The sequence below is a fragment of the Tursiops truncatus genome, chromosome 1, assembly GCF_011762595.2.
Source record: "Tursiops truncatus isolate mTurTru1 chromosome 1, mTurTru1.mat.Y, whole genome shotgun sequence".
NCBI classification, from domain to species: domain Eukaryota; kingdom Metazoa; phylum Chordata; class Mammalia; order Artiodactyla; family Delphinidae; genus Tursiops; species Tursiops truncatus.
In genome coordinates, this window is record NC_047034.1 from 12,330,652 (window position 1) to 12,344,743 (window position 14,092).

The window sequence follows — 14,092 nt, forward strand, 5'->3', positions numbered from 1 at the left end:
GGAAAGTCCCATCCCTGGAAGCATTGCTCTATAGCTGTGTTCTCCTCTCTTGCTGCTGTGGTCATCAGTTTTAGAAAACAGTTCTTTGTGAATATTTTTATGCTCCCTACCAACTAGTTCCCGCCCCACTGGGTGACATTCTAAACTGGCCTCTGTACAAGGAGGGCAAGGAGATACCAAAGAAAGAGGCAGACCACTCCAAATTGGTAGGTGGCAATTTAATAAGCAAGGGGAACTTACATACTTGTCTTGAGCAGCTTCAGGATGAGTAGATCTCCACACCCACCTGTCAGAATCTTAAATGCTCATACAGAGGCCTTAACAGGGTTTGGTCATTTACTATACTGTCCTAATTAGGGACCTAATTAAACTTAAAAGTTTTTGCACAGCAAAGGAAACAATAAACAAAATGAAAAGACAACCTAAGAAGGGGAGAAAATATTTGCAAATGATGCTACCAACAAGGGATTAATTTCCAAAAATATTAACAGCTCATATAGCTCAATATCAAAAAAACAAACAACCCAATCAAAAAATGGACAGAAGACCTAAATAGACATTTCTCCAAGAATACATACAGATGGACAAAAGGCACATGAAAAGATGCTCAAAATCGATAATTATTACATAAATACAAATCAAAACTACAATGAGGTATCACCTTACACCAGTCAAATGGCCATCATCAAAAAGTCTACAAATAATAAATGCTGGAGAGGCTGTGGAGAAAAGGGAACCCTCCTACACTGTTGGTGGGAATGTAAATTGGTACAGCCACTATGGAGAACAGTATGGAGGTTCCTTAAAAAACTAGAAATAGAATTATCACATGAACCAGCAATCCCACTCCTGGTCTTATATCCTGAAAAGATGAAAACTCTAATTTGAAAAGATACATCACCCCAATGTTCATAGCAGCACTATTTACAATAGCCAAGATGTGAAAGCCACCTAAATATCCATCGACAAAGGAATGGATAAAGAAGATGTGGTACATATATAGAATGTAATAGAATATTACTCAGCCATAAAAAAGAATGAAATAATACCATTTGCAGCAATATGGATGAACCTAGAGATTATCATACTAAGTGAAGTAAGTCATACAGAGAAAGATAAATATATGATAGCAATCATACGTGGAGTCTAAAAAAAATGATACAAATGAACTTACTGACAAAACAGAAACAGACTCACAGACATAGAAAACAAACTAATGGTTACCAAAGGGGAAAGGGGGGGAAATAAATTAGGAGTTTGGGATTAACATATACATACTTTACACATAAAATATATAAATGACAAGGACCTACTCTATAGCACAGGGAACTACATTCAATATCTTTTAATAACATGTAATGGAAAAGAATCTGAAAAATAATATATACATACATATATATATATATATATATATATATATATATATATGAATCATCTTGCTGTACACCTGAAACTTACAGAACATACTAAATCAACTATACTTCAATTTGTAGAAAAAGTTCATATAGAGGCCCTAACGGGGTTTGGTCATGTATTACATGGTTTAGATGATCCCAATGCCTTACTCTCTCAAGGCTGTGTCCTTGAAACAGTCCCTAGTGTGGGAATGGTGGGAAGAAGGTACATTCCAAGATAGTGGATAGGGTGAGGAGCCTCCTATTGCCTGGGTCCAACTAGTGGGTCAACTGCCAGTCACAGCATTTCTGTGACCTCCTCCAACAGTTGTTCACTCTTAGACCTGAAATTTATGTTACAGTATGATCTAGTAGCTTAAGGTAACCTCCGAAACCACCTTATGTCTCATTTCTATGACTGAGGTAACACCAATCACTTTGCCTTGTGTGTGCTTCACCCATTTTCATCCAATCAACTCCCACTCAGCCTCTAGGATTCAGCCCGCCTGTCCCTCCAGAGGTCTTCTGAGGCCAGATTTCAGTGTTCCTCTTTCTGACTCCAGAACATAATATTATTTTACTAATTACACAAATTTTACTGTATACATTTGTATACATACAAATAATTTTACTATATGCATTTTTTAAAGTTGCTCTTGCTTATTGAACTCCACTTCCCTACAAAACCTCCTTGTTGAATTTACAGTACTTAGCACATTTCCCAGAACAAGGTAGCATTCCATAAGTATTTGTGAATTCACCATTTAAACTAAATAGCCTATTACGAGCAATTTTATGAATGAATACACTTACTAAAATTCAAACTCAAATGACTGAATGTAGTTACATTACATTTTTTCTCTTTTCATTTTATAACAGGCAAGCAAATACACCTAATCACCGTGGAGATCTCTAGTTAGATTGTGACTTCATTTCAGAGAACTGCAGTCATCACTTGAATGTGTTCAGTACACCTCTAAAAGACATACACTTGCTATTAAGTTAGAAGCATTTGATCTCAGAAAATGCAAAGACTACTGTGAAAGTCATTTGTAAGAACGGTTCAAACTGCCCAAAACCTATTTCAAGTATATTTGCTTTCATAAGACCTGTCAAACTCTACATGCATTATATTTTACTTATTACAAGTATTTTTCATAGTAGAAATATGATTGTAAAGGAGATTTCATTGTAATTATTTTAATTTTATCTTATACACATAATGTTCTGAAGTGTCTGTACTTATATGTTATACTAATAAAGTACACAATGTGATATGTACTACATATACATCTCAGGAAAAGCTATGCTTCTGAAGTAGGCCAATTATTCTATTCCCTGTGACTGAATATGACTCTGAAAACATTCTATGATTAGTTATCCATTTCTTATTATGTGAAAATAGAAGACTAAACTTGGATCTAAGATGGAAAATACAACCCATAGGCTGAAATTTTATTATAACAAATATAAGATGCCTTAGTTTAATCGGTAATATGACAACAAGTGTTTTCAGATAAATAGCTAGGTACAAGTACTGGGGTATAAAAGTGAGTTAGATACAAAGGTGAAAATGAGAAGAAGTTCACGATTTGTGGAAAAGGTAAAGCTGAAAATGACTACAATACTATATGATTTATGCTACCATTAAATTAAATGAGGGGTGATACTTGCTGTAGAATGGATGAGCTAGAAAATTCTATTTTGCCTGAAATTCACTATGGGCAAGACCTGATAAAGTCATATTCATCTCCAGATAAGTCATATTTATTCAAGTTGTACCTTCTCTCCAAAATCAAATCCTTTTTGGCTGTATTAAGTGTTCCTATTTTTTCTAGGTTGAATTAAGTCTTCTTAATTTTTCCTAAGCTTTTCAAGTATCAGTTAGACCAAGGTATAGTAATTTTGTAATAGATTTTAGTTACAAGCCTGTCTCTTTCACCAGATAAAAGATTGGCTGGGTAATATCAGAGTATTATATACTGTGCATGCTCTATTTCCGTTACTCAGCACAGTATTAGGGTTTTTTCACAATGTTCTCAGAATAATTTCAAATCTTTAGGATTGAGAAATTAATAAAGATTCCTAGTCTCCTAAAATTTTCTTACAATTATTGTCACAAATTATAAATTACCACAAAATCCGCAACACAGCATTGACTCTTGATTGTCTGAAGAACAAATTATACTCAGCGTTGAAACATAAGTTTTAAAAAAAATCCTACAACTAGCCAGAAATCATCTATGACGAACACTTCATAAAGATTTCCATTGAGTTTTTCACAGAAAAACTACCAAATCTCCTAGGATGTGATTAGACAAAAGTAGAAATACCACTTCCAAAACTAAACTAGTTTATACAATTAAGTTCTAAGAAAAAGTAGAAGAAATTGTTATCCTGAAAAATATTTTTCTTCTTATTATGTTTCATCACATATAAATTTTTTCTTTTTTGGAAATTATTTTTTAAGGAATAAATGTAGGTGTCTTTTTTCTAAAATATCACATATAATTTATTTCAATTTTTTTCTTTTTATATCTATCCAAATTTTATCCTAAATTACTAAGACATTGTGAGAGTCAGATTTGTTTATCTAAATATTAATATGTTTTTGTTGTTAATGAATTCTCATTTCCATTCTTATAATTTTAATAATCTTCTCAAGATCATAATGCAAAACTATTCATTTTAACTTACTCAGCCTATGTATTTATTGACATTTTACTTTCATACTGAATCCTTTATTTCTATTTATCCTATATTTGCATATATAATGCTTAAGTTATATATCAAAACTTTTATTTATACCTGTACCTTTGAAGCATAATGCATGTGGATGAACAAGTCAGATTAAAGAAAGCACTGTAAATGTACTGTCTTGATCATGTAAGAGTTAACAATTTCATATTGTTATATGTTATTTATGATATGTACTTATTTACAGGGCATCAAAAATAAGCTTGACTATTCTCTAAAAACACAGTGGAAGGTAATAAAGCATTTTCCACTAGATTTTGATTTTATCAGAATGTAAGCTATTTTAGAAAAAGGTCCTGATTAAAGCTCTTATATTAGATTGTTCAAGTATTCTTGCAAAAACTGTAATGCTGGTTTGTCAAGGAGATTCTTATCTTTCAAGAGCCAAGAATGTTGATAATTGAATTCTTACTTAGGACCAAAAGCAAAAACTGGAAAACAAACTATGCGAGAAAAATTCTCTAACTATACATGGTATAAACACCCTGAGGGATGGAAATTATCCTCTCTATATTCTAGTTGAATTATAAATAAAATTGTGTATCACAATATTTACAATATCTTCAGCCAGATTCACTGCTTTTTTGTTTACACTACCTGAGCATTCTGTGTACGCTCTGTATATTTATGACAGAACCCAATTTATGTGTTTAGTTCCTCAGCTGTGTTTTTGCATCATAATTACAAATAAGGTTTAATATTTAGCAAATTTGCTTAATAAATGTAAAAACAAACAAAAAAAAACCCTAAAGCTATACAACTGTATAGAAATTAAATTTCTGAATGTTAGCATTTGGTTTGAAAATTTCTTAAAGGAAGCATTAAAGAAATTTATAATTTACCAAATAATTTGATACATATGTTCTTATTTAGCAAAAGTTTCATATTGGTAACAGAAACATGTAGAAATGATCAATAATCATTTATGCTACAGCTCCATTTTGTCAGTTCATATTATTTCATACACTGTTGTGTTGCTAATGAGTGTGAAGGCAAGAGTTAAATGATTTAATTAAACCGAATTTTAAACTCCTACTTCTGTTTAATGCAACATCCGCCTATTTCAACCTAGAAAAAAATTTGTTCTATGATAGAGTTATCCTTTATGTATGGACATAACATCACCATTGTAATTCTTGGTCAATACGTCTTGACACTGCTCTAAGACTTAGACTTCATTCCCTACACCGTTCAAATACTCCTCAGGTTTCTATTTAGAGTTCAATAAAGTGACTGAGGTAACAGAAATCACTTGCTCAGGTTGAAGTTTTCAAATTTTCCACTTGGAAAATCTTTGCGCACATCTTAATGTACTGTTGGAGGAAATTAATGTTCTCAATGCCTTTTAATTTATATATAAATTATCTAGTTTGGAAACTATCCTTTATGTAATGGTCTATCTCCACACCCCCTGTCAATATTCTCCAGTTTCAGTGCACTTGGTTTACTCATCATGTCACCTCTTGTCAACTCCTTGTTACATTTTCGTTCTCGTATACTCTTATCCAAAGCCCAATTTGCCAATAAGATCTTTTTTTTTAAAAGGGAGAAAAAACTATTTTTATATCCTTATATATTCAAAATGGGTTTCAAATATAACATTGTTATGAAAGAATGCATACAATTTGCATTTTCATTTTATTTGTCTGCAAGGTCAGCTTCTATTGACGACTCCTGCCTTTCCCTAGAGCTCTGGCCCTCTTCCCTCAACCCATGGCACCAGATGCCTCTGGTGTTCGTGTTAACTCTGAGATAGTCTTTCTTGGTATCCCCTATTCTTCAATCCAAGCCAAGAACTGTTTCTATTCTAATTGTTACGATTTCAAGTCATTATTATGCCACTCTTGAATTACTACAATTCTTTCATGACTATTCTCCTTGTCTCTGGCATTTTCCCTCTCTGAAATCATATCCTCTTAGCAACTTTTCTTGTAACTGTGTGTATACCTTAGCTTAGCACTTATGACACAGTATTATAATTGCCAACTCACTTGTCTTTTATGCATCTAGACAGTAAATTCATCAAAAGCGGGAATATCTTCTTCAGCGCTATATTACTAGTTCATTGTAAAATGTGTGAAACATATTATATTATAAGCAAAAGATATGTTTTTCAATAAATAGCTTCCTTGATCTGCTGTTTAAGTTGCCACCTTGTGTTTGTCAATGCTTTCACCATCACATTTCTCAGAATACCATAATTACCAATTGCTTCCACTGATTAATCAACCACAAACTTTTATCATGCACCACAGATTTTTGTACCTATCATCATAATGAACTTATTCTCCCAGAAACTGTTAATGTTGTAATGTTACTATTAACTAACCATTCTCTCTATAGTTCATTGTTAATATGCAGAGAGCAGAATAAATGTACATCTTCCCCAAACCAATTTCAACACGCGTTGAGGTAGTACACATATTGGGTTATATTTCCTTCTAGGCTCTTAAACATATAGAGATTAAGTCACTAATTAATGAATGAATTAATTCAATATATAGTTATTGAAATCCTGCTATGGGATAAGAACTTACGTAAGAGCTGAGGCTAGAGAAGTGGGTAAATGTAATCCCCATTAAAACTGGATTACAGTTAGAATATATGGATATAGGTCAAATAATTAAAGAAAAATACATCTGATAAAGAGGGAAGAGCAGGATGCATTGGGGGCATAAAAAAAAAGAGACAAACTAGTTTAGAAGATGGGAGGAAAGTAGAAAATCATGAAGGTGAGGAAATTAGTGAAGAGTGAAGACAACTATTTAAAGGAGTAAGATCTGAAGCTTAGAAACCTGAATGAAAGACTGGATAAGATGCAACTACTGGTGGATGGAATAAGAGAAAAGCGTAATTGTGAGGGGGAGCATTAAAGCAAAGTCTTTCATTTGGGATGGGTTGCGTTTTGAGATGCTGGTGAAATACCCAATTGGTTAGTTCTAAGAAAGAGTCAACTATAAGGACATGAGGCTCAAAAATTAGATGTGGACTACAGAAATAGATGTGTGAGACTTCAATATAAGAAGACAATAGGCTACACGGGAGTAAATGCCATTGTCTGTGGAAGGTTTAAAGAGTGGAAGTTCTAAGGCCTTGATTGTAGCATTGATGTTCCCTCAACATTAACCAAAAAGCAAAGGAGAAGAAGCCTATAAAAGAATGTGATACGCAGCCAGAGACAGATGGAAAGCCAGGTGAATAAAACTTTCCAGGACCAAAGGAAAGACATGTTTAGAGAAGGAGGTCAACGGGTCTAATACTTTCAGGGTCAAATGTGTATGAAATAAAAATTGTCCACTGGATCCCTCGGCATAGATTTAATGAAACCTGTTTTGTTTAAATAAAGAGAATAAAAGCCAGAAAGTTATAAGTTGATTACAGATGGTTGAGGAAGGGGGGAAAAAAGTAAATGTGAACATTTTTTGAAGACATGTGGCTGTTAAAAGGAGAATGGGAGAGACTGGAGCCTGTGGGGATGCTGAGGAAAGTGCCAATAAAGGGAAACATGTGGAAAACATAATTGGGAAAGGAGGTAACTGAAATGCTTAGGTCACTCAAAGGACAGACTGGAATGAGTGTTACACTAGAATCGGGAGAAGAGAATCTTATTCCACTACAACCGATAAGAACTAGGAAAGAATAATTACTGTAGGTTTGCATATTTAATGGCAGAAAATGGAAAACAAACCAACAAAAGAAACTTTTCATATTTTTAGAATTTTCTATGGAAATATGGCGGCTTAATTATTGGCCGCCATATATTTTTGGCCGCCATATTTTTGGAATATATTGGCTTAATATATTGGCCGCCATATTTTTGGAAAAGAATGCAATTAAGGTGGAAGGATTTGAGAATTTGAGAGGAGAAAGCAGGAGATAGTTGATAAGTTTAATAAGACTGTTGTAATGTGTGGAGATTATAGGTAATACTGCAGCGTAAATTCATAGAAGTTGCGAAAATTTCTTCATTAGCACTGAATAGGTCAATGATGAACGTAGTTTTAGTCATGGTTTTGTTTTGCTAGTTCTTTACAATAGTAAGCAGTGGGTAAATTGAGATTACTGTTTAGGTGAACTAATGATTGCTGTGTTGTATTGTAAATTCTAAACTGGTTATTTTCTTTTATTCCTCTAAATTCTAAAGTAATTTTTTCATCAGGGCTAATTACTCATGACCTTGCATTTTTAATTTTTTGGTTGAAAACTATTTTACACAGGGTAAACATGTACATATATTGATTTCCACTGTGATGAGTTTCAACATATTCATTCAACTGTGTAAACCATACTGCTATCAAAATATAGAAAATTCTTATTGGCCTCGAAAGGCCCTTCATGGAACTTCTCTTTTCATCTCCTCCACAGGAGACTTCTACTGTGTGCATTTCTATCAAAATAGATTGGTTTGGTGGTGCTCCAATGTTTCATAAAAATGGAATCTTACAGAATGTACTCATTTGTATTTGCTTCTTTCACTCCTTATGATGACTAGGATATTCATCCACATCACTTCATTGATCAGTAGTTTGTTTATATTCCTAAGTGGTACTACACTGTAGGATTATACCACAATTTGTTTATCCATTCTTTGTTAGTTGACATTAGGGTAATTTCCAATTACTGGCTATTACATGTAAAAATGCTGCAAATATACTTGTGCCTGCCTTTGGATTTCTCTTTTCATTTTTCTTGTGTAAATACTTAGGAGTGGAACTGCTAGGTCATAAAATTATTATAGTTTAATTAAAGAAGGTGCCGCCAAAGTTTTTTTTTTCCAAAGTGATTGTACTATTTTAAGCCTCTGTTAGCAATGTATGGAGAGTTCCTGTTGTCCCACATTCTTATCAAATACATTTGTTGTCACTGTTTTTACCATTTTATTGGGGTTTTTGTCTTTCTTCTATTTTTGATTTACCGGATGTCTGAATATCTTCATTTATTTTGCAAAGAAGTTCTTGTGTGTATATACATGTATATGTATAATATATACTAATATACATGTAATAATTTATTTTGGAAAGAAATACTTGTGTATATATATACACACATATAATAATAGTAGTAGTAGTAATAATAACGATTATTATTATTATACTTCTAAGGCTTCCATAACAAAATACCACAGACAGTGTGGCTTAAACAACAGAAATTTGTCTCTCAAAATTCTGGAGGCTAGAAGTCCAAGTTCAAGGGGTCAGCAGTTTTGGCTTCTCCTTAGACCACTCTCCTTGCCCCCACCTTATTGCTATGTTCTCATGTCGACTTTTCTCTAAGTACACACATCCCTCTCTCTCTCTCTTCTTATAAACATCCCAGTCATATTGAATTAGAGCCTCACCCTTATATCCTTCTTTAACCTTTATTAACTCTTTAAAACCCCATCTCCAAATATAGTCAAATTGGGGGGTTACAGCTTCAACATATAAATTTTGGAAAGACAATCCAATATATGCATAATGGCCTGATTGTGTGTGTGTGTACACACACACACACATAAATAAATATATGTGCATGTGTGTATATATATTTTATATATATATATATATATATATATGATATTTCCCCATCTTGGTCTGTCAGTTCATTTTGTTAAAAGTATCTTTCGACAGACAGAAGATTTTAATTTTGAAGGAATCCAATCTGTGCTTTTTAAAAAATTGTATATTTTCTGGGTCCAATTAAAGAAATATTTGTCCACTTGGGACTTCCCTGGTGGTGCAGTGGTTAAGAATCCACCTGCCAATGCAGGGGAAATAGGTTCGATCCCTGGTCTGGGAAGATCCCACATGCCACAGAGCAACTAAGCCCGTGCACCAAAACTACTGAGCCTGCGCTCTAGAGCCTGTGAGCCACAAGTACTGAGCCTGTGTGCTGCAACTACTGAAGCCTGCGTGCCTAGAGCCCATGCTCCACAACAAGAGAAGCCACTGCAATGAGAAGCCTGCACAGCGCAATGAAGAGTAGAGCCTGCTCGCCGCAACTAGAGAGAAAAGCCCGCGTGCAGGAAGACCCAACACAGCCCCCAAAAAACATACAATTGCTCAAAAAAAGAAAAATACTTTGTCCACTCAAAATCTGAGAAAATATTCTCCCATGTTTTCTTCTAGGAACTTTATATTTGTGTTTATATTTATCTCACTGATTCGTCTCAAGTTAATTTTTGATGTATGGAGTGAGATAAGTGACAAATTTCAACTTTTTAATATGTTTATAAGTTGTTCCAGCCATTTGTTTCAAAGACTTTCCATTTTCCTTTAGTTTACTTTGAGGAGATTTTTAAAAATATTATTGACAATTTACGTGTCTGTTCATATAAATATCTTCTGTACTTTTCTATCCTCATGTTCATACCACACTCTTTTGGTTAATGTGAAAATAGAGTAACTCACAATCAATTAGTGTATGTCTTTTAAATTGACTTTTTAATGATCATTTGGCTATCCAATACTTTTTAATGTAAGACATATTTTATTATTTATTTTAAAATGAATTTTATTTTAGTATAATTTAAACACATACCATTTAGAAAACACCAAGGAAAATTTATGTACAAAAGTTGATGCTATTGCATTTGGATAAAGTTGACGAGTTCCTGCTACTCACTTAGCCCAGGAAATACCACCAAGGAAACCTAATATATTGGAATAGATGTTGTGGAGTTTGGCCCCCAGTTTGATACCTCTCAGAGTTAACCTGAAGTTGTCAATGATTAGAACTAGATGGGAAATTTCATTGGTTCCCCTGAAACTGTTTAGACTCCTTACACATATTCTATCTATTTTTTAAGCAGACTGTCATTTCCTAGGTCTAAATATTCTGGAATAGTCTGCAGTGCTAATCTTGCAAACAAAATATCAATCCCTAAGCTATCAAAACACAGTTTGATAACTGGCACAAATGCCTCAACAGCTCCTAAATCTTTCACTTCTTCCTGTAATTTCAATTTATAGAATGAGGCGAAAAAGTCACTTCAATCAATCTCTCTTGGTGCAACACACAACACATCAATATTGGTAACTTTTGTATATATTCCTAATCTGTAAGATCCAAGTGTAAAAATATTTTCCTCCAACATTTTCAATCACAGATTGTGGAAGATTCTTGCTTTCATGGATTTCTTGTATTCACTCTTTTACCAGGTTACATTTTCCAAAGTTAAAGTCTTGCATTATTGTTCCTGTTACTCTTCAAAAACCCCAAAGGGCTTTGGAATCTCAATTAGTTTCTGTGTAAGTCTGAAGTCAGTCTCCTTTTGGGTCCACTAAACTGATAGCACAGAACGCTGTAGTGCTTCTGTAGTGGCTGTGTTTGTTCTGATTCCTGTGTTGTTACTGGAAATGATATCATCTCCAGCGCAGGCACCACGCAGTCACTTCCCCAGTACAACAGTTGTCACCGAGGACCTGGACACGATGCACTGAGCTAAAAAGGAGGGAGGGGGTTCTGCCTCTGCCCTGAGTCCAACTGCCTAAATATAAGATATATTTTAAATGCATCTTGTCAATTTCTGCAAAATGACTACCAGACTTTGGAGGTGAATATTTTGGGAAAAAGGACATCTTACAAATTTGAGTCTTCCTATTTATGAAGATTGATCCATCTTTTCATTTGTCTTTTTTTTTTTTCCTTTCAATGGTTTTGGGAGGTTTTAAACATAGAGTTCCTACAACTTTTGATACATTTAAACCCAAGTATTCTATTTCCTGATCTTGTTTTAATGGGAAATGCTTTTTTATTATTATTCTAGAACAAGAAATTTTGTAGTTATATAAAAATGAAATAGATTGTATATTTACCTCATATGCAAAAATTTTAATACAATAATTTCTTAGTTTTTGTAGGGTTTTTTTTGTTTATAACTTAGAATTTTCTATAATCTTATCACTGCAAATAGAAATAGTTTTACTTTTACTTTCTAATTCTTGTAAAATTCTTTATTTTTTCATTACATAAGGTCTTTAGTCTTAAGAGGTAGGAACACACATTCTACCTTGTTCTCAGTTTTAAGTTGAAAATATAGAGTCCCTGAAAATGAAAAGTTATCTTATGTGAGGCTTTTTTTTCTTAGTTGCTGATTATCTGATTGAGGGGTTCACGTCTATTTTAATTTTTACTTTTTAGCTTAAATGTGTGTTTAATTCTGTTAAAGATTTTTTATTCAAATATTTGAATAATATTCAAACATTTATTCAAATGTTTGAATATTACTCAAATATTCAAACATCTATTCCAATATATTAGGTTTCCTTGGTGGTATTTCCTGGGCTAAGTGAGTAGCAGGAACTCGTCAACTTTATCCAAATGCAATAGCATCAACTTTTGTACATAAATTTTCCTTGGTGTTTTCTAATAATCTAATTTACTTTTCTGTTTCTATATATTTTCATTTCCTAAACATTTCATATAAAAAAGTAATACAGAGCCTGCTGAGCTCCCAGGCTGATCTGCTGCCCTCCAAAGCCCCCTCCAGGTAGCGTGGGTCCTTGGGGGCAGAACAGGAGAGGCAGGCAGGAGGGGCCCTCCAGGAGGAGTGGGTGAGGAGTGGAGGGCGATTGCCCCGCCCACTCCAGCACGGGCAGCCTGCTGAGCTCCCAGGCTGGTGCCTTGCCCTCCAAGGGCCCTCCCTCCCACCCCAGCCACATTGGTCCTGGGGTCATAGGAGTGAGGCTGGGGAGATCAGGAGAAGCAGGCAGGAGGGGCCTGCCTGGACATCAGGAGGAGCAGGAGAGAAGAAGAGGGCCTTTGCTCCACCAACCCAAGCACAGGAGACCTGCTGGGCAGAGGTCTTCTGTCCTCTTCTGTCCTCTGAGACAAGGGATGGGGGGCACGCCTGGGACACTTCTGTCCCTTAAGCATAAGCCCCACCTCCCACAGCCCCCAGGGCTTTTCCAGACGTGTGGGTCCTGAGCATAGGCCCCAACCACGACCCAAATCTCACACTTGTTTAGGCCCCACCCTCCACAGCCAAGGACTTCCCCCCCTTTTTATTCTTCTTTTCCCTCTTCCTCTTTTTTACTATTGTGGTACTGATATACCTTCTAGCTGTTGACTCATCTACATTTTTATATTTATATTCTTTCTAACATATCTGTTAGTTTCCTAGTCTAATTTTGTTTTTTACTTTGTTATTGTTCTTTTTTTTTGCCACCCCACGCAGCTTGTGGCATTGTGGTTCATGAGACCGGGTTCAGGCAGAAGCTCCTGCAGTGGGAGCTCAAAGTCTGAACCACTGGACTAACAGAGAACCTCAAAACCCAGGGAATATTCATCAGAATGAGGTCTCACAGAGGTCCTCATCTCAGCACCAAGACCCAGCTCTACCTAATAGCCTACAAACTCCAGTGTTGGGAGCCTCAGGCCAAACAACTAGTAAAACAGGAACACAATGCCACTCCTAAAAAAGAAAAACAATGAGATGGCAAAAAAAAAAAGTCACAGATGAAGCAGCAAGGTAAGCACCTAAAAGACCAAATAAATGAAGAGGAAATAGGCAATCTACCTGAAAAAGAATTCATAGTAATGATAGTAAACATGATCCTGAATCTCAGAAACAGAATGGAAGCATGGACTGACAAATAACAAGAAATGTTTAACAAAGATCTAGAAGTACTAAAGAACATACAAATCAGATGAAAAACACAATAACTGAAATGAAAAATACACTAGAAAGAATCAATAACAAAATAAATGAGGCAGAAGAACGAATAAGTGAGTTGGAAGATGAAATGGTGGAAATAACTGCCAAGGAGCACAATAAACATAAAAGAATGAAAAGAATTGAAGACAATCTCAGAGACCTCTGGGACAACACTAAACACAACAACATTCAAATTATAGGGTTCCCAGAAGAAGAACAGAAAAAGGGATGGTCTGAGAAAACATTTGAAGAGATTATAGTTGAAAACTTCCCCATGATGGGAAACAAAATAGTCACCCAGGTC

General features: G+C 34.7%; 1 long non-coding RNA gene and 1 pseudogene across 1 annotated transcript in view; both read right to left on the bottom strand.

Annotated features, from left to right (window-relative positions):
* LOC141278988 (uncharacterized) overlaps positions 1 to 14,092 on the bottom strand; it is a 262,105-nt gene that overhangs the window by 25,611 nt on the left and 222,402 nt on the right. The gene's annotated exons all lie outside the window — the stretch shown is intronic.
* On the bottom strand, positions 10,649 to 11,526 carry LOC101319910 (poly(A) polymerase alpha pseudogene; annotated as a pseudogene).